General features: G+C 32.7%; 1 protein-coding gene across 1 annotated transcript in view; it reads left to right on the top strand.

Moving 5' to 3' along the window:
- Positions 1-22312, top strand: part of LOC118192559 (neural cell adhesion molecule 2-like) — a 585775-nt gene that overhangs the window by 386466 nt on the left and 176997 nt on the right. The gene's annotated exons all lie outside the window — the stretch shown is intronic.

Here is a 22312-nt window from a genome sequence, read left to right as displayed (position 1 = left end):
CGATTTAAAGAGACGTCATAAATCGCGCCATTCGGAAACATTTATTTCCCCGTTTGTTTATATAATCAAAAACACGTGTATGTGAGTCATGCTTCTCTCATTTCGAGTAGAAGGTCTAGTTTACGTGTATCTGAAACCATATGGACATACAGTGCCATCTTGTGGCAGAAATTAGAGTTTGAAAAACGTTCCAAAGTACTGGCACAAATACGTGACAGTCGGTAAAGAATGGAACAATCCTCTGGCACGCCTGCGTGTCGACCGGTAGGTAAGTGCGTTCGTTGCTGGCACGTATACGTGACAGTCGGCGCGAAGGGGTTAATAAATTAGTTACATTATTACGAGGCGCTCATAGAGGTTAGCGTCGCTGACTGCCTTGCCGAAGGGATGGGGTTCGAATCCCGGATAAGGCATGGATATTTGTAAATGTATAGTGCCCGTTCGGCCTGGGGACACTCTAAATAAGCGGCTAGCCGAAAGTCCTATCTCGAGATTGGTGGTAGGGGAAGAGTGGAAGACCCTCAGACCCATCCCCCCTGAGGTGCTCTCCATTAAACTTTGGGGGGGAACTGAACTAAATCGCACTGTCAACTGTAATGTGCTCAAGACTGTTGCCAGTGACAGGAGTAAACGTTTGCTGCATGCTACGAAGAATTTAGTGGGTCTGGGCTGATTGTAGGTCAGACAAGTGAGTATTAGCAACAACGTTAGTATGAACTTTGTATAAATTCATAAAAAATGTCTTATATATCCATTACAGCTATATTTGTTGCCTTTACTTCATTGCCCAAAAGAGAGCTTTGATATAATATTTGACAATTTGTAGAAAATGTGAATCTTTTGTTTAAAATTTATACGCTAGGAGAGGTTTACAAATATACTCTTTTGTTGTATTTTTTGTTAAGTATTTTTCAAAGGATTTAAATAATTTTCAAATACAGGATAGTCCAAAAAATATTCGTTACTCATGCATGTTTTTTTAATTGAATAAACTAATTTATGTGACAAATGCTTAGTTTAATCAAAGATATTTGGTAAACAAAGTATATTATATTGAAGGGTTTTAAGTATAACTTTGATAAATCAAAATATTTATATTTTTTTATATTATTTGCAAGATTGAGTTTCAGAATTTTTATTTTAGATATCCTAAGCATTGTTAAAGTTACTATCTCTTAGATAAAATGAAACGTACATTCATTGTATATCTTGTTTCCTCAATAGTGCAAACATTTTAAAAGCTCTTCATCAACATCAATCCTGCAATCCCCCTAAGAACATTTAACACCGAGGCAGGTTTTATCTCTACCTACACTGAAGACAACTATTCGATCTCCTTTCTAAAATATTGAATCCAATCCTTGTATAATTGTTCTCATGGGTGAACTACATTTCTGAGGAAAAACAGTTAGCTTCTTCCTTCAGGAATATTTACAACGCAAAAGAAGGGATTTAAGTCATTGGTTCTTTTAACCGTTTTCCCTCAATGTAGTTCCGAGAAAATTTTATGAATTCGAGTTTGTTAGATATTCAGATTTCAATTAAAAATCCGGCAGTCAAAATTTTAGCTTAAAAATATAAGAAAATTCTAAATAACCTCATTGATATCAGTGTTAATCTTAGATAATATCATTCGGTAGAACGCATACAAGATTATAAAGTAATATTACCTTAGTGTTCGAAATACTAAATGTATATTTATTTCAGTGTGGCTATATAGCTGAACTTCTTATTTGTGTACTTTGTTATGCAAAAGTAAGTATTAATGTTTTAAATTGACTGTGCATAAGCGTTCACCAGTCAAGTGAAGTTCAGCCATTATTATTTAATTATGCGTGAACGAGGAAATAGTTATTTCATAGAAAAAATCAATTATTACATGAAAAATAAAAAATATATAAATATGAGTTATTTCTAAGTAATAAACGTCTAAGTAATCCGTTCTGCACCTACAAAAATGCCAACATAAAAATCAATTATTCTAATAAATAGCATTGGTAAATAATATAACTGTAGTTTATTCTTCCTCCTTCTTCAGAATAGTGTAGATCGTGAGTTTCGAAAGACCGTAAGTCTTCGCCAATTACGTCACTCTTACACCACACTTATGCTTATCTATGATTTCTTTCTTAATTTCAACGGCCATGGTTTTCTTAGTTTTCTTTGCAGCACTATTTGAAGCAACAATCTTCTTGGGAGGCATCGTGAAATAATTATTTTCACGTTAAATATAATAAACAATTAACTTACAAGGGCGCAAACACGTAGATCAAAGAACAATAAGTGACATGAATAGGGAATTCCCCGAGTTGAGCTGGTTTGGGAAATGGCGCCCCGCATACCAACAGCCTGCCACATTGCTCAATATTGGACTCAATGCTCGTATTTAGAGACTAATTTTCCGCTCATACTTTCCTTGTATCTCGGATTTCTCGTATACAGAAGTGCTCGTATGTCGAGGTTCCACTGTATTGTAATAGGGCGACCGAAAAGTAATGTCGCTTTCTTACATTAAATTCAAACGAATACATTTTTATCAAGTTTTTATTTTTAATCAATAATATAATCCCCCCCGTTATCAACAAACTTTTGCCATCTAATGTGCAGATTTTCAATCCCAGACCGATAATTATCAATTGGTTTTTGAGTAACATATCTCGAGAGGACATTTTGGACATCATCCAAATTTTCACATTTTTTGCGATTAAGAAAATGTTGTAGGCATCCGAATAAATGGAAATCGAATACTGCGATATCGGCCGAGTATGGTGGGTGAGTATGGCTGTACCTCCCACCCCAATTCACTATTTTTTTCCAGTGTTCGTCTTGCATAGTGTGGTCTTGCATTGTCGTGTTGCAGAATGACCATTTTTCTGTTGACAATTGATGTTTTTCGATTAAAGATTGGTTCACTAGATCCAATTGTTCACAATAACGTCTACATTAACAGTCTTTCCAGGTTTCAGCAATTCAAAATGAACAATTCCGCGAATACTTCATCAAACACCCAGAAAGCGCCTTTTCGGGATGTAAACCCTTTGCAACTCCTATTAAAACTGCCTTTTGAGTTTTGGATTATCATATAGGATTTATTTTTTTGTCTCCACTAATCAAACGATCAAAAAACGATTCTGTATGGTGTCGTTGAAGCAATATGTTGCATGTGATGGATATGTTGGCTTTTCGCATGGATTATGGGGGACTCAAACAATTGCTTTGCTTATTTTTCCATTCTGCTTTAAATGTTCTTGGATGGTCGACCAAGGTTGGTTAAGAGTGTTTGACATGGATTTGCTTCCACTTCTGCCCTTAGCATGTTGTTGTCGGCATGCGTAGAAACGAAATTACTTTCCGATCCCCATATTATAATATTGCAACGCCTGGCATTGATTTTTTTTTCTCTAGCTATTCGGATATCTTTAAAATATATAATTTATTTATATACATAAGTAAAATTGGAAATGAAGTCTATGAATACTAAGATAAACAATAACTTAAATATTTAATTCTGATTAGTGTTTGTAATTATAAAATAACAAATAATGTTAACTGAAACTTCGCTGCATTGACAACACCGAAACTTCAATATAGATTATAATACGAAGATTACGAATACAGATTAAAATACCATAACAAAATGTGAAGAATGTCAATTGAAGAAATAAAACTTCTAATTTATACTAGATCTAATTTCTTAATTAAGAACTATATTAACCTAGGTTATTTCTTAATAGAATTAATTACAAATATTGGGAATTAACTAGTATTAATTTCCAATGTGACTTCAATTACTTCAGCACTTCAATTACCATTAGCACTTGCAGTGCTTTATTATAATTTTCTATAAATTAGTTAAAGATGACTTGCAAAATTCCGCTGTTGGCTATGCATATTATTAAAGGAAAATATTTCATCAGGATTCGCAGAGAAATTGATTAGAATTTCACATATAAACATTCGAAGATAAATTTACATAGATACATTGAAAGTGAAGAACTTTAAAGGAATATGAAACCTTAAGATATACGAAAGGCAGAACGATTACTTATTACCAATTAACGCAAAATATATTATTGATGGAAATATTTTTCGTCTTAGGATTAACCCACCAGCCGCCGAGCGGTAAAGTCGCTGAACACTGGTAGTTCGGTCCGAGGTTCGAATCCCGCGAACGGGCTGGCTGCATGGGTGTTTACGTGGTTTTCCCCATGTGTAACGTGTGTACGAGCCAGTTTCCCTTAGAAAGTCCTCCACGAAAGGCACCCCTCCCCTTAGACAGATAAATTTACATAGAATTTGCCATAATTAAATACACCACCAATACACCGTCCTAGGAATAAAAAGACCATATCTTGGAAATTGTGCATGAAATATTTAATGTCCTCAGAAAATGTTAAAGGCTTTTATTTTCGTAATTGTAATTTAGCACTTGAAAGACGGCTGCTATCATTTTAACAATTTCTGATTCATTTAAAGCTAAAAGCTGACTTTCAATTTTGCGCTTCCGAAAATTTTTTCGTCCTCTCCGTTCTTCGAATCATTTCCTTTTACGCACAAACTGTAATTTTAATTGTAAAAAATATTTTTTTTAACTCTTTTGAATTGTATTTGGTGTTTTGTGTTTTCCTGTATTTTACAGTTTTCTGCCTTGTACAAAAATACACAAAACATCTTCTAAGATATTTTGATTTTTTGTGTATTTTTGCAGTGCCGTGAAGTGAGAACTATATTAATTGAATGATAAATACATGTCTAGCGAAATTCGAGGAGATAAGTGTCAATGACGTGCAGAAAAAATGTATATAATTTAGTAAGCTTTGTATAATTTAGTAGGATTTGAATTTGGAAGAAGTCATGTGGTGTCTGCACCAGATTTTTCACATTTGGTTTTTCAGTGGAGGGAGGTTTTGTCCTCTTTTCTATAAAATAGTAAGTTTTGCTTTTATAAGAGTTTATAACTGTGTAAGTATTAAGAAATGCTTATCAGCAATATGATAAATATTATAATAATAAGTTACAGAGATTTTAGACATTAGACATAACTGCTTTTAAACATCAAAGTATTTTCCATCATGCGTATTATAGTAACGTTATGAATTTAAATGAAAAATAAGTAAATTTATCCAGAACCTTCAATGAACATTCACTTCGTTAAACCCACTGTCTCTCGGAATTACTGAGGATAGCAGTTGGAATAAACTAAAGCAATTAACTTAAAGCTAACAACGGACGGTACCTCGAAGAATTTATCTATGCAAATTAAAGACAACGCCTGAACAGAGTACAAGAGCTACCCTACAACCGGAATTGCTACTTAGTATAATTCTTGGATGTATCGAATAGAGCTACATTAATTACAAGGTGTTACGCAGTTCACCAAATAAGCATGTAACACCACATGTGGTTCAACTGAATTCATTTTAAACCTTTCATTTTAAAGTTGAACGAATAGTCTAACAGGCACAGATAAGCTAAGTCTCCAGAGAGGCATTCATCTAAACGTTAGGGTCTCCGAAATCGCTTTCCTTATTGCAACATTGTGTCTGTGAGATCAGGAGGACGAATGTAAGTTTCAAAGTCTTTGGACATTGTATTCAGATGCAAGGTTTAATGGAAAGTGTTTATTTGGCAATGCAACAGGTTGTTACATTAATTATGTATGCTGTAGGGTATCTTGTGAATACTGAACACGAAATCTAAATCCATACTTATTTGCCTTTGAAGGAGTGGAGGGTACTATGACGAAAACATGCCCGACTAAAAAATCCAAGTTTATTTAAAAATATAAAACGAGATACAAGAAAATTTAATATTTTGTACACAAAAGGAGTATAATAAGGTTGTACAGTTATTGGATTACTTTGAAGCAGGGGTGCATGAAAAATGAGCAATGCCCTCGCCGGGACTCGAACATGGACCTCACGAATGCGCGCCTATTGTGCTAACCGTTACACCGTGGTGGCATGCTGTAAGGAAGGGGAAAAGCTATTTTAAAAGGCGACTGGGGATTAGGGGACACATTTGCCAAGTCCTGGTGGTGAAGAATCATCATTCACCACCTTTTTGTTCGGGCGCTACTATAGAGACAATAGGTTATTTTGATTCTGGAGACATGAAAAATGTACAATGCCCTCGCCGAGAATCAAAACTGGACCTTTCGAATACGCGCCGAGTGTGCCAACCGTTACACCACGAAGGCATGCTGAAAGGAGGGAAAAAATAAAGGTTAACAATTTCTTGAAGAAGGAATGAATATCTACTTTTATAACTTTAATTTTGTCGCTATAGGCGATGCAGATGCAAAAATTTTATTTTAATCTCATGTAATCAATAAAATGACGGGGATTATAATATATTATTAAAATACTGCCTTTTAATATAATCATTTTATTTGATATTTTAATAAATCTTCTAAATATTTGAAAATGAAGAAGACTAAAAGTGTTTCTTAAAATATTCACCTCTCTATTAGAAATTCTAAACATATGCTGTTTTTTAAATAGTTTGTAATATTGCTGTTGAATTAAATTTTATGTGCTTTAAGTGCGAATAACATGTTATTTAATAAATAAAGGTTAAACAAAACGTTAAGAAAACGCCCCTTTAGGTGTAATATAAATTCTGAAAGTTTTTTTTTTTTTTTTTTTTTTTTTTTTTTTTTTTTAGTCCAAAGGGGCTTTGTCCCTGAATGACTATTGTTTTCGTTTTGCGATTTTAGGTTGAAAACTGCAAAAGGTTATATAACTTTTCAAATCGTTGCCACCAAATACTATCGCCCTGTATTATATTTGAAGAAATTAAATAATGAAGAATTTGTATAAATGTATGTAAGTTTCTCGCATTGTGATAAAACAATGGTACCCAGAGCCGTACAGTTATGAATGACGTAATCCTACTGCGAATATGGGCATCTGAAAGCCCAAATTAGAAATTTCTTTTATTACCGGCCCCCCAGTGGCCGAGCGGTAAAGTCGATGAACACTGGTAGTTCGGTCCGAGGTTCGAATTCCGCAAACGGGCTGGCTGCATGGGCGTTTTCGTGGTTTTCCCCGTGTGTAACGTCTATACGAGCCAGTTTCCCTTAGAAAGTCCTCCATGAAGGCATCCCTTCCCTTAGGCAGATAGCCCTCGAGGCTTTGCCATAATCACACACACTTTTATTATCGATTTCACATTTTGTAAAAATTTAACGAATTTTATTAACAACCGCAATGATTTCAAAGCGAGCAATGGCAATGCTTTACGGGAGGGAAAAAACTTTTTATCTGCAGCCTGCGGAACTGTGTATCGGAGTATCTAAAGATATGCTCATTTTAAAATTAGTTTGCGATATTGCTGTTGAACTGAATTTTATGGTTTAAGTGCAAAGAACATGATATTTAATAAATAATGGTAACACACAAAATGTAAAAAAACGCCCCTTTTTCAGATTTTTTTTCTTTTTTAATTTTTAAATTCTTTTGTTTATTTTTTCTCTTTTATTTACAAATATGCTGCCTTTTTTTTTTTTTTTTGTTTGTTATCTTTTTTGGTACTCTCATGTGTGCTACCGTTACACCACGAAGGCATGCTGGAAGAAGGGAGAAAATACCTCGTAAAAGATAAGTTAAAATTAGCTTTTCCGTTTTCATAATTGACTTTTCAAACAAATGATTTATGCTGATTCTTAAAAGTATTCAAATAACCTATTTAGATATAAAAATGCCTTTAGCTTACTAAGACGACAGCTTAAAAATTAAGGTCAAATTGTCTCGGTTAAATTGCGTGTGCTGAAGGGTTAAAATTGCTGAGCCATAGCTAAGCTGATCTATCTTAAATAATAGACAATATATTCGACACATGCTCCAGCATGCCCGTTTTCCCTTATTTTAGGCATTGATTATTCTTTAGCTCTAATCTTGTGTAATAACCTCTCAGTTCCTTGCTCCCTTGAGCGTCGTTTTGCATGCGAACCCTGTGGGAGATCCCAATTAAGGACAACACTTACTCTTTCTTCTACTGCAGCCATCTTTTGTTAAGGACAAGAGAAGCATCTGTCACTGTCAGTACTAATACGCGTTTACACAGCACCTGCTACTAGCTCAGCAGGGAAAGTTATCCGAGGAATAAGCGAAAGCCCATGTTGTAGGAAACAAACCGTATATATTTTCTGTTTCTCTCAGAATCCAGATTTAATACAGTACATATTTGGTGTTTTGAATAAAGGAGAGCTTCATACTGTATCTAAATATTATGTTATTAATGAATAAGGAAGAAATAAACGCGTGCAAACTATATGGGTTTCTGTCCTCTGTAAATGGGAAATATAAAGGTTTTTTAAAATGTTAAGTACAGTAAGACCCCGCTTAACGCGGGGGATACGTTCCATCAAAGTAGAGCGTAATGCGAAACAGCGCTAAACGAGGCTATCTTTACATGTAAATATTGGGGTTAGGGGAAGATGGCTAGGAAATTGGTTAGGTATTAAATTTAAAAAGTATGTTTTTTTAATAAAAATAAAACCAAACATTTATTTCTTAAAGCCCAAATTAATACCAAATAAAAACAAAATATAAATAACAAAACGAATATTCTTAAAAAAAAAAACAAATAAAATTCGAAGTCAGTCATATTTAGTTAGCCTTCCGCGTTTTCAGTGTTCTGCCTTTTTGTGACAAAAGCATCTAATGTTGTTTGCCTTTTTCTTTTGCGTTGTTCTCTTAAAAGTTCTTCATAAACGGATAGAGCATCTCTAACACCACGCCTTACTTCTGAGCTCCTGTCAAAATTCGGATCATTTTCAATGAATTGATCCATTATTTCAGTTATGGTAGACAAACTCCTTTTTACAAACGCCATCGAAAGTTCTTTTTGCTCTTCTTCTGAATCACTGCTGTCAACATTTTTGTTTTCTTCTTGTTCAGTTAATTCCTCGAGCTCATCATTAGAAAGACTAGCCGCTGCTTCTTGAATTATTTCTTCGACATCTTCCATATTTACCCCTTCAAAATATGTCTGTACAATACCGCACCAAACAAGAAATACAAGTACACTCTTTCGGATATGTATTTGAAACCTATCGCTGCATAATATTTCGGGGAATCCCCGTATGCTGCGAGCGATTTCGTGGAATCCCCTGGTTGAAATAAAAGAGCGCTAAACCGAAACAGTGCTAAACGAAACAGCGTTAAGCGGGGTCTTACTGTAATAATATACAGCCCTCTCAGCGTTAAGGACGTACACTTCCATATAGAAGGGGGGCTTTTGTATTCCTTAGACATGAAAATTTCTGCCAGCTTTTAACGTATCCACTATCGAGTTGAACGTATATTGGCAGAAAAAGAGTAAAGATGCAAAATGGGTCTTTTTTAATTATAATGATTAAAATATAATTTATTCATGTATTTTAAGGAATTTTGAAATTTCAGGGTTTAAATTATATCGCTCAGAGGGAATTGATTCAATTGATTATATTGAGAATCAAATGAATCATGGAATGATTCATTTGATTCTCAATCGGAGCTGTAATAAGCAAAACATTGAAAGAGAAAAAAAAAATACATCAACCTAATTACAGTTATAATTTTTTTTTTTTTTTTTTTTTGCCTTACTAATAGAAAAATAGAATGGTTCAAATACCTCAATCTATAAATTAAAAAAAAATCCTCTGTAATTATCTAATATGAAAGAACGTATAAGCTCCTTATCATTATCAGAAATACAAAAAATTAATATAATAATCCAACAGAAAAACAGGATAGTTTTTTAAACTAAATTGTTTTCTTAGTTCGAACTTTACGAAAAACAGAGAAGATGCATATAAATTTCTCATATGTTTTTTTTCCTCTATGATAGCGCTTGTAATTTAATCTATGTTAGTACTTTTTTGAATAAATTCTCTTGCAAATAAAAACAGATTAAATTTGCTTTTTGATAACTGATTTTTCTCTTTCAAACTAAAAACACAACTTATTTCAATGAACGCATGAATACGAACATAATTCAGAAAGTAGGAATTCTACCCACCTGAAAATATATATAAAAAAATATATTTTCAAAATATTCAAAATTTATCGTATTTGTAACATCTTTAAAATAAAGTATTAGCATCTTTATTACATTGTAGCTCTTAATTCTAATGTAAAAAACGTAAAAATAAAAAATGGACTTAATTTGTAAAAAAATCAAAATTGAAAAGAAAACCATTATTTTTGAAAGCCATGAAGCTGAGTTACTTAAGTACGAGAGAGGAAACTTAATTTTCCAGAAAAGAATAGAAATATTGTTTCCCAGGTGATGTACTCAAGTCAAAACCACGTGATTATTCATGTCTGTACAAAATTATTTTACTATAAATGTAAATTTAAATTCCATGTTGATAAAGAAAACTATCAGTTAGTTATAGAGAGGTTAAGGAGTTTCAGGGATTTAAGTTTAGAGTGGTATATTAATCTGAGATTTCATATAACGATACTAGGCCCACCAGCGCCCGAGCAGTAAAGTCGTTGAACACTGGTAGTTCGGTCCGAGGTTCCAATCCCGCGAACGGGCTGGCTGCATGGGTGTTTTCGTGCTTTTCCCCATGTGTAACGTGTATACGAGCCAGTTTCCCTTAGAAAGTCCTCCACGAAAGGCATCCCTCCTCTTAGGCAGATAGCCCTAGTGTGCTTTGCCATAATTAAATACACCACACCACCACCACACATATAACGATACTAAAATGTACTGCAGAAGCCTGAGAACTTTTGAAAGTGTTCATACGGTAAAGATATCATGAAAATGTTCAATATATTTTGGTGATTTAAGAGATTTAAAAATGGACGAGAAGGCAATATAGAAACAAACACCTAGAAACGTACATCCAAAAACAACGACGTCAGATGTAAGATGGGTCATACAAACCAATACGATAATACAAAGAATGATGATTGGCAAATGTTCAGAAACAGATTGTTTGATCTAGAAAGAATAGGCAAATTTTAATAAAACTGAACACGAGGAAGAGTTATTTTAAACTTTTTTGTCTTAAGCGACAGTTTGCTTCCTGCAAGAGAGTTTCTTGCATAAAAAGAAATTAACCAATTAAATCACTTACCTATTTACCTGAATTAGCTTTTATGTGCTTTCTGTATTTAAAAAAAATATTTTTGTTTTCCTGAAGGTATGAATAACTAACATAAAACACATGTGAGATACATACTGAACAGTGTTCAGGAAAATTAGTTCTAACCTTCTTCAAAAATGGAGAATGCAGTGTAAGCTAGCACATAAACTCGAAAGGGCAGAATTTAAATAGAGGCACCATCTGCTAGTTGCATGTCATACATTTTCAAAGAAGCATCCTGGCAATTAAATTGTCGTAATAAAAACTGTCGAAAGTAATTTAATTTTCTGTCGAAATTTACTTCGCGCTCCAAATCTTTCTTCGTAACGAACGATAATTATGTAAGTAATTTAAAGCATCATTTATTAAATTAATTTTTAACTTTAATTACATTAACGTAATTGCTAAAAAATAAAGGAAAGCCTATTCCGTGTTTCATTTCATTAGCACTGGCATTAACAAAGCATTGTTTGATGCTCCTAAAATCTTAATGTTTTCGTTTAGTTTTATTTGCTTGTTGGATATTTATGGAATTCAGGATATAACATATCCAGATGTAAAATGTTTATAATAGTACTTAAAAGAGTTTTTATTCAATGCAGATGTTCACGGAGGTTACGTACAAAAGCAGATGAGCTAAATCACAGTTTTCTGTGAAGCTAAACAAACTATTTGGAAGAAAAGCTTCGAAATAACACTTATTTTTGTTACACTTGTTATTTCGTCTTAATTATGTCACACTATTTTTCTCGCAACCTTTTGGTCCTAAGGGCACATTTCTTTCGACAAATTGCAGGGATTCGAAAAGAAGAAGCTGCTTCGCAAATCTAATAAGGCATTTAGCGGATATTCCCTACACGTATTACTAAATACAGATGTAGTTATTGATGTTTCCTGCTATGTTTAATTAGGTTTCCTAATATTCCCGAAGCTCACAATACATTTTACCATTCCGTAATACCATTTTACCATAAAATTCAGCATCCTCGCAGCAGACTTAAACAATTGTAAATAATTATATATATATATATATTATTTGTTGCATATAGAAGGGTTATTGCTTTCTTGGACAACGGATCAAAATTAATCACTAATTTTTAAACCTTTTGAACTGCCTGCAAAATCCTCTCGCAATCATATATATTAAATATAAGCGATTTTGAGAAAAAATTCTTTTTCAGTTTTAATATATTGTTACGAAATGTACAGGCGCGGTGAGATGGCTTCCCTCCAAAGCAGTTTTAGGGTTGCCATAAAATGGGAAAGGAAGGCAGAGTTGCCACATTTGGCGCCAAAATTAGCGATATACCATGGACGTTTGGAGAACCTTCTGAAACGAATTCTTACCGGTTTAGCCCACAATGTTCTCGAACACAAGCTGAAAGCTATACAAACCCTGCTGGTCCGCAGTCAGTTAGTGTGTGTCAGAGAGTATGCGTCGTCTAGCGAGCCGTGCGGAGTCGATCGAGTTGACAGCCGGGCAACGAGTGCTGAGTGGGTCGTCGAGTGCACCGAAGGAGTTTCTTAGTGTATCGCGGTTAGTGCATCGTCGAGAGAGCGTGTTGAGCTCCGGGAACGACTGAACCGAAGAGTCGGGAGCTGGGCTCGGGTGCTTTGCAAGAAGCTGTCTCAACCGTTATTGCCTGACAGTGTGAAGGCTGTGACGCTGATTGTTCCAGCGTGTTTATAGTAGTTCATCGACGACTGTAAAACGTGTTTTGGAGCTGTCCTGACAATACTGACTAATAAAGTGTGTTTCGATACTTCATCAAGTGTCGTCGTTATTCACTCCAAATCTACGAACCCCGTACGAAAGTGAAGGAAGGATATAATGTAACAACTGGTGTCAGAAGAAATAAATAACGCAACAATATATAGTAAAAGGCAAGGGTAAATTCTTGGAGAATATCAGGAATAACTGAAATCAGTTCAGGCTCAGGCCACATAGAGAGGCCTAATTTCAGACTACGTACCGAGCGCGACTACTTAGCCGAACATCTCAGCAAATTAGGCCTACTGCCTAGCCCTATTTGTAAATAATCAATGCACTGTTTGTAAATTGCCAGTACACTATTTGTAAAACAAAAATTATGAATAAAGCAGCACTTGCTCGTCTGTCTGGACCTTGACCTTAAGTTACAACATTGTTGTAATGTTCTCCTGCTTTATTGGATGGCCAGGGATCTATGGCCCCTAGCACACAGTTGCTTTGCCTCTGACCACAGAAGAATTTTAAGATTTTAATTGTGAAGTGTTTATGTCTTAATTTTTTTGTATTGTGAACACTTGGATTTTAGTGTTGTAATTTTTAAGTGTTCTTAATATTTTCGTGATGTAATTTTGAATTTAATTTATTCTCTTTGGCGAGAGGCCTGCTCTAAATGGATTAATTTCCGAATAAAGCCATAAAAAACAACAACATATCTAGAAAATAAATATTTTTCTTAATTTATACATTTTAGGTACAATTTATGATGTATTTTTAATGTAAAGTACATCTTATATTAAACACTCCTAATTCTTGATGCCATGCATCATGTCACAATTTCCGGTAACCGTAGCTCACTTCACAGCATCTTATCACATGAATCAATTGAATGTCAATGGTTTCCTAGCTGGTAGCCGGGAGTTAATTGTCAAGTGTTTCCTGATGCGAAAATACCATTAAATAACATATCGCTGCGGGAAATTACAAGTGTTAGCGCTGAACGGCTAGGTATTAGCTTGGAGAAAGGAATATAATAAGGAAAAAAATATTGAAATTTAAAAAAATTACATTCATAAGCATATTCACAGTAATATTATTCAATTAATTTATTCGAGTAATTGCTATTTCATTCAAGCAAATAATAATTTATTCAATTAACTATTCAGTTTATTTCATAAATATATCAAAGTAGATATTAAATTCTTTTGATACGAATAAAGAAAGCAATCTTGAAGTAGAATCTGTAATAACAGTTTCAGACAAAGATATCACTATTTTATTTTTAAGTTAGCATGCATGAATTTCTATTAAATTAATTAAATTAATTTTAGTAGTTCAATTTAAAAAGCATAATATTTTATAATTTGTTACACGATATATTATATGTATATATATGATATTACTGTTATAGATAAAAAGATTTAAAAGATTGCTTTCAACATTTTAATTTAACTTTTATTTAAAAAAAATGAGTGCTAAAATACTTTTAAACACCTATGTATTACTTACCTATTAAAGTAAGCTGATCATGGCGAAACATTTAAACCAGTCATTTGAGCTCTTTCACATTACTGCATGCGAATCATTAATAGATGTTCTGCGTATTAATAGAAGCTTTAGCACAGAAGGGCTGTTACGAAACGGGATTGTCTCGAAACGAGATTTTACGTTGAATCACGAAAAAAAGGCTAAATCACTTTTCAAATTGTTGCCACCAAATATTATCGCCCTGTATTTTTTTAAGAAACGAATAAAGAAGAATGTGCGTGAATGTTGGTATATTTCTTGCATTGTGAAAAAGCAACGATACCTAGAGCCATCAAATTTTGAATAACGTAATCCTCCACACGAATACGGGCACCTGAAAACCCGAAATTTTAATTTCAATTTGTTTTATTATTTATTTCACATTTTGTAAAACTCTAAGGAATTTTTCATTAACAAACTCAACGCTTTTAAGACGAGCAATGTACGAAAAAAAAATAACTCCAAGTTTACCGGAAACTCTAAAGATATGCTGTTTTTAAATATTTTTTGATATTTCTGTTAAATTGAATTTTATGTGGTTTTAGTGCATGCTCTTTAGAAGATAACGCACAAAACGTTAAGAACCGCCCATTTGGACTTAATATAAAATCTGAAAAATTTCAGTTTTCTTTTTTTTTATTTTGTTTATTAAAGCTGTGTGCAAAACAGTCTTACTTTGCTAATATTTGGTTGCGAATTCGTACAATATCTTACTCTAAATTATAAGTTTAGCTGATTTAGAGCTTTTACTAATTTTTATGAACACAGTTACTAGAGTTGCAAATGAATCCTCAGATATAAAGTTTTCCTACAGCATATTCTCTAGGAATAGAGAGTGTTTATTGTTTCTATAGCCTTATTTTTTATGAAATCATACATGTTTTTTTCACATACAGTGGTACAAAATTCTGGACACTTTTGGAAATTTTTATGTTTTTGAACTTTGTATGCTTATAGAAAACGTTACGTTTCACAAAATATAAACTTGTATACATCATTTTAAAGAGAATTTATTACTGAATTCAATACAAAACACAAAATTCAATTATTTGCAATACAAAAAAAGTTAAACGATTATAGTTATCGATATACATTAGTTAGTGATGATTGCAGTGAGTTATCAGTACTTAGTAGGGTACCCTTTATTTTTTATTACAGCATAACATCAACGTTTCATTGATCTGACAAGAGTTTTAAGCTCTTCTTTCGTTATTACATGATGCCAGGAAACAATTATAGCCTCAACTAGTTCCCTTTTATTTGATGGGAGCTTCATTCGGGCACAAGTTTTCCTACAGTATATTCTCTAGTGCCACACATTTTCGATAGAATTGAGATCAGGACTGTTCCCTGGCCATGACAACAATTTAATGCTCTTTGTACGAAACCACTGTTTCGATATTTTGGCTGTGTGGCAAGAAGCAGAATCCTGCTGAAAAATAAACGAAGCATTGTTGGGAAAGAGATCTCTGATGGAAGGTAGAAGTTTTGGTTCTAGAATAGTGTCAATGTATTTTCTGGCATTCAGTGTCCCATCGATGACATGAAGGCGGCCAATACCATTTGTTGACATGCATGAGCAAATCATAACACTAACTGGGTTCTTCACAGTTGCTTGAATGCAGTCAGGATGTAGCTCTTCTCCTATTCTACGTCTTACATATTTTCGCCCATCACTACCGAATAACGATATCTTACTTTCATCACTCTATATAACTTGTGACCACTGATCATCATTTGTCCAATTAATGTGTTCCTTTGCCCAGTGTAGTCTTTTTTTCGTTGCTGAAAATTAAGATAAGGCTTTTTTCGTGGAATTCTATTTCTCAGTCCAACATCTGTTAATCTTCTCCTGACTGTTCTTAACTGGCAGAAACACCAGCATCATTCAGATCATTTCTGATGGCCGCTGATGACATTTTTCTATCTTGGAGACATAGTCTTTTTATTCTTCTGTCGTCAATAGATGTGGTGCACCTTTTTTTACATTTTCCTTCTTTGTTTTTTATTGAATTTGTCTCCTGATATCGTAAACAGAGCTTTCGGACTCCAGATGTAGTCACTGAACCACCCACCTGTCTTGCAATTTCAGCATAGGAAAGACCACTTTCTCGTAACGCAATAATATTACATCTCTTTCTAGGTGTGCAATCTACTCTTTTATTTGATGTCATTGCTTCTTTACTAAATATTAAACATTTTTACAAAAAATCCTACTTATAATTGCAGTGTATAAGAAACAGGTCCTCTTTCTACAGAACAAAGCAAAATAATGAATTGTTTCAAGTGTAAACATGATGACAGCTTCTACTAGCAGTTACTAACATTTGATTGGTTCTCAGAACAAGAACAGTGATTGGCCAGGAAAGCTAGACATTACAAACCACTTCATAACTGTGTTTTTTATTTATATTAAAGTACATATAACTTTTTTGTATTGCAAATAATTGAATTTTGTGTTTTGTATTGAATTCAGTAATACATTCTCTTTAAAATGATATATACATATTTGCATTTTGCGAAACGTAACATTTTCTATAAGCATACAAAGTTCAAAAACATAAAAAAAGTTCCAAAAGTGTCCACTATTTTGGCCACCACTGTAAATGAAGAAATATTCTGTGTATCAGATAAGAACTGCCCCAAGCGAAGAATATTAATGTATGCTTTAACAGCATCTTATCGATTTTCCTCAGTTTTCATGTTGACTGAAAACATTTAACTGTTTTGCCGTGAATATAAATAAATAACGTTCAGTGAATTTGAAACGAAAAAGATAGTTATGAAAAAGATTGTTCCTCTTTATTCCCATTGTTTTGTTTCCTAACATTCTTTCCTCTTCGGTCAACCCTCTTTCAAAATTACAAGCAGTATCTATTGTTGTTCACCGTGTTTGTTTAAAAATGCATGTTTAAAATAATGCAAACCTCTGAGTTTCATATCAGCTAAATCTTGCTATAAGGAGTTAAAAAAGTACAAAATATATTTTATCGATAATGTGTCGAAAACGTATGTCGGTTAAAGAACACGGCTTATCAATAAATAACTCACAGAAAAATATGAAAAAAATATGTTTGAAAATATTTTTATCTTCTCTTTCCTTTCCTGCATGTTAACAGTTTATTTAATGCTTTATTTCTCGAGGATATTTATATATATGCATACATATATATAAACATAAAGAAATAAACAAATGTAAAGCAGGACTATTAAGAATTCAAGCCATTAAAATGTTCTTTTTTTTTTTTTTTTTTTTTTAACCTCTTTTTAGTTTCTGACAAGAAAGCAAACATTTATTAATTTGTCTAAAATATATCCCTTTCAAGTTATAAAATGCTTACCGTCAATTGAATAATAAACTAATAATAGCACACTATGTAAGAAAAAATGCATTTTAACCATTTCAATTTTAATTGCATTATTTCTGTTTTATATTTTTCTCTGAAAATTATAAAAATTATGAACGGAAAACTGCACTTAATGAACTAGAAATATAAATAGATTTCGAAGAAATGTGCACAGTACAAGAAAGTAATTTAAATAATTATTTCGAGTTTAATGCATTTAATGAAAGGAAATGTATTCGTCCTTTATTCATAATTACATTGCTATCATGTAGCCGTTCCTCAATAGACAGTAATGCCGGCTTTATCTAAAAGGATTTATTAACAGAGCACACAGGAACGGTTACAAACAAAAAAAAAATATACATAAAAATGAAACATATACCATATGGAACATCAAACATTAGAATTACAGAGATACTTCCTACATGGTAACCTATCATCATAGCGGCTGGAGGCTCACCAGCGGCCGAGCGGTAAAAGTCGCTGAACACTGGTAGTTCGGTCCGAGGTTCGAATCCCGCGAACGGGCTGGCTGCATAGGTGTTTTCGTGGTTTTCCCCATGTGTAACGTGTATACGAGCCAGTTTCCCTTAGAAAGTCCTCCACGAAAGGCATCCCTCCCCTTTGTCAGATAGCCCTAGTGTGCTTTGCCGTAATTAAATACACCACACCATAGCGGCTGGAGGTCGACCTCTTTCTTCGTCACTAGGTGGCGTTTCAATAAAATAGTTCGGTTACAGTTAAATAGTTCATGGCGTTCAATAAAACATTCGATTACAGTTAAATACTTCTGTTACATTTCTACGAATCTTTCTTCCTAGACTGAATAAATTTATCCATTTAATTGAATTTTTGCAATTAATATGTACATTTTATACTCAAATTTCCCAATTTTCATAATTGTTGTCAAATTGGAAACTAACTGAGAAAATAAAATTTAATTCTAGGTATTTTTTTTAAAAATTTCCACTGAGAAAGGTCCTCGATATTTATAGCTGTCGTTATAATGTAAATTCGGATATTATCATTCTGCCATTTAGCTTTTGAAGTGCATACATTATCCGACATCTGAGGACCTCTTTCAGAGTTGCTTAATTAAATTTATAATAATTTCTCGCAGATATTACTCAAACGTAAATATTTACTTGCGAGCTTAATGATACTGATATATCCCTTCTAATATTGACTCTGATAATTTAAGAGATTTTAGTATTATGCTCTGTAATCCGCTTATAAAGATACGTTTCTAAATCTCGTTTTAGTTGAAAAAAATAATAAAAAATGTATTCTCATTAGCAGTTCTAATTTATTAGCCATAAATTTCTGAGCGAATCTTGGAAGCCCGTATCGTGTTTAAACAGTCAAATTAAAATCACGTAATCTTCCCCCTTGAGATTAATATTAGACAAGGTGATTATCCTGGAGAAGTTTGTCAGAAAGCTCCCAAAAAAGTGATAAGAATTATGCTATTTCCAGGTAATTTCATTTAAAAGAAGAATGTATTATACTCGCCTTCTTGTCATGTTTAATAATGTTCTGTGTCATCAAGTGGAAAAAAGGTAAAATGGTGCATTTACAATATAGAAAAAAAAGCTGTTATGTGTCATTACAATTATGTTACAGAAATAGCCGTAATTTATTCAGTGTATTTTCTTTAAAATAGGGAAGGTAGATACTATTTACACAAAGAAATGAAGAAATATTTTTAGGGCTAATATTTATAATTTAAAGTGTTTCATGCCGATATATTTTCCGTTTATTTTCTGCAGTGAGTTGTCCAAATCTATGAAAATAGAAAGTATATGATTATTACTCTATGCTGTAAATTTGCAAATCTTATGAAGAAATTAGCTGATCGCTTAGCTTTAAGTTTTTTTTTTTTTTTTTTTTTTTATTATTACAACCTGTGCAATTTTCATAATTCGGCATATGTTATTTAGTAAATTAATTCTGCATTTGTCAAATTTAAAGTAATTTAATAATTTCTAAGAATAGTGTAATGATAAATTTAATTACATTTATTGCATAAAGTGGCAATTATTATAAAATTTGTTCCAGAATGAGAACTAAAAATATGCACTCAGCTATTAAACTTCAGTAAAAGTTATTGCGATATATCACAAAAGGTATATTCTATTCAAAATTAGATACTGGAATTTTACGTGATATTTCCATCTATGTAATTAAAAGAACCCGTTTGACTTTTTAAAAATATTTTTACCAAAAATACGTATTGTCCGAGAAAATGCTTTAATGGTTTAACAAATACTACAAATAAATCTCATTCAGCGGTTTTAGCCCATCAGCGGCCAAGTGGTAAAGTCGCTGAACATTTCTTGGTCCGAGGTTCTAATCCCGTTCTAATCCTGGCTGCACGGGCGTTTCCGTGGTTTTCCCCATGTGCAACATGTCATACGAGCCAATTTCCTTTAGGGAGTCCTCCACGAACGCATCCCTCCCCTTAGGCAGACAGCCTCGTATGCTTTGCCGTAATCAAATAAACCAAAGCAAACCATTCCGTGTTTCTACAGTATTGCTGTTTAAGTACCAGAAAATGCATTAAAGCGAGCTTTCAATGATGCGTGGGTAGTTTTCAAGATAAGCACTGCAAAATAATATAAGTGGCAAAAAATTTTGACTCGAATTTTGAGCTGTAATACTCGTTCTTGGATTAGCTCAAAAACCTATCAAACTGTCATTTTATTTTTTGTTGAAGTCGTACTTAGTTTTAGTAAAATATTTTAACAACACGTTTCCTCTTAATTTTTATTGCGCTTTTGATATTACAGGTCATATAAATGCTCAATTACAATCTTTATAAGTACCAAAATATGATTTCTATATTTATTAATTTACAAATATTGTTTTCTTTTTTAATAAGCAAGCTAACTATATCGTGTGCATACATAAAAGGCATGCATAGATGCATATGCAATTTTTTTGTTTTTACTTATTGCTTTTATTTCTCCGACGGTTGAATCCGAAGGCATTTTCTTATTGGTCAAAATCGATAGCTGCCTAGTTATTGAGTGCTGGTTCGTTAAAAGACAGACTTAAATCAGAAAGTAATAATATCGCTGTTGAAAGGTACGATTACTAAACTACTCCTGAACCTATAGAATATGAATCTCTTTCACTTTAACCATCACACAAATCATTACTAATGAGAAGAACTCGTAAGTGTCATATAAGGACGTGTGATTATTTATAACTCTATTAAGAATCTTAATATTCTGAAAGTTAGTGGGACACGTTCCTTGCAGATAATTTGCCATAATTTGTTTTGGACAAATTGCACTAAAACCATTTTTGTTAAAAATACGATTTAAATCGAAATATAAAAATGAAAAGAAAGTGCTGAAATGCTTAAGGAGGAGGACATAAAAGTGAGCATAAGATTTCCAGTTTTTTGTGATGATAATGGAGAGCCTTTGTTTCTTTAAAAGCCTTAAGAATAGGAAAAGCTGAAAGCATCACCACCATGGCAAGTTATGCTTAATGTTTGCTATCAAAGATATGATATCCTGTATCATTAGTAGAACACAAGCAAATCCGCTAAATTTCAGTCTATTTCCAGGTAATATTATGCTTCGAATTGTGCCCGTAAGCAGTGCTACGGGCTGTTTTTCTTGTCTTTTAGCGAAGGAACTGAATAAATATAAAATGTTAAACACTTAAACATTTTCAGGTTGTATAATAAAACCTCTTAAAGTATAACTAGTTTACTATAAAAAAGTATTATGAATAGATAACTGTCATGTTTTTCTGATGCTGGAAAAGCATGTGTAAGAAATTGTGTATGATACCAGAAATTTTTCACGTTTACAATAGTTTCTTTACTTCGTACAAGAAAGTAAAAATGGTCTTATGAAAATTTAATGGCAAACGGTTACATAGTAATATTATGCATTGCACTGATATTTCTGCTACTTAGTAATGCCTGATGTACTAATAATATAATAACATTATTGTTAGAGTTACTAATTTTTATTAATTACTGTTATTTTTTTAAATTATTTCACCTCACTTTAAATGTTTTTAAACTTAAGTACATTCTTAAGGAATATCCCTATAATAAAATTTTTCCTGTAATATATTGCCCTGAAACAATTGTGAAGAATTTTGTTAGAATAATTTATTTCTAATCTTTCTTTATCTTTCCTTTCTTGGTCAAAACTGTAGGATTTTTATGGGCAAAGAATGACAAAAAAAGTTATAGAAAAAGGAATGTTAGAGGTATCATATCATGAAACCTAAATTTGCAATATTTTTAAAAATTCATGAACATTACTGGCTTTATTAGAAGAAAAATTAGTATTATGTGCTTGTATTCCTCCGACATACTCACATTAGTGGGTATGAAACCACATAATGATAATTTTCACCATAAAAATTTCTTAATGCATATATTTAAAAAAAAAATTTAAATAATTTAAATATATCTGTTTTCCGAGGCAAAGATAACTACACTTAAAAATTAGCATTAGTGATGAATTTAAGAGAGAAAAAACATTTTAATCATTATTTTAATTTGATATTAGAAGATAAAATTTCTGAAAAAGTTCGCTTCAGAAGAAATTATTATATATATATTGCAAACTGAAATTCTAAAACACCATTTTACCTCGCAGTATTCTTTCTTATGTA

This window comes from Stegodyphus dumicola, chromosome 1 (assembly GCF_044657685.1).
Source record: "Stegodyphus dumicola isolate Sdum_Otavi_A_Nest chromosome 1, ASM4465768v1".
In the NCBI taxonomy this organism is placed as follows: Eukaryota; Metazoa; Arthropoda; class Arachnida; order Araneae; family Eresidae; genus Stegodyphus; species Stegodyphus dumicola.
This window is presented reverse-complemented; position numbering and strand designations above follow the sequence as displayed.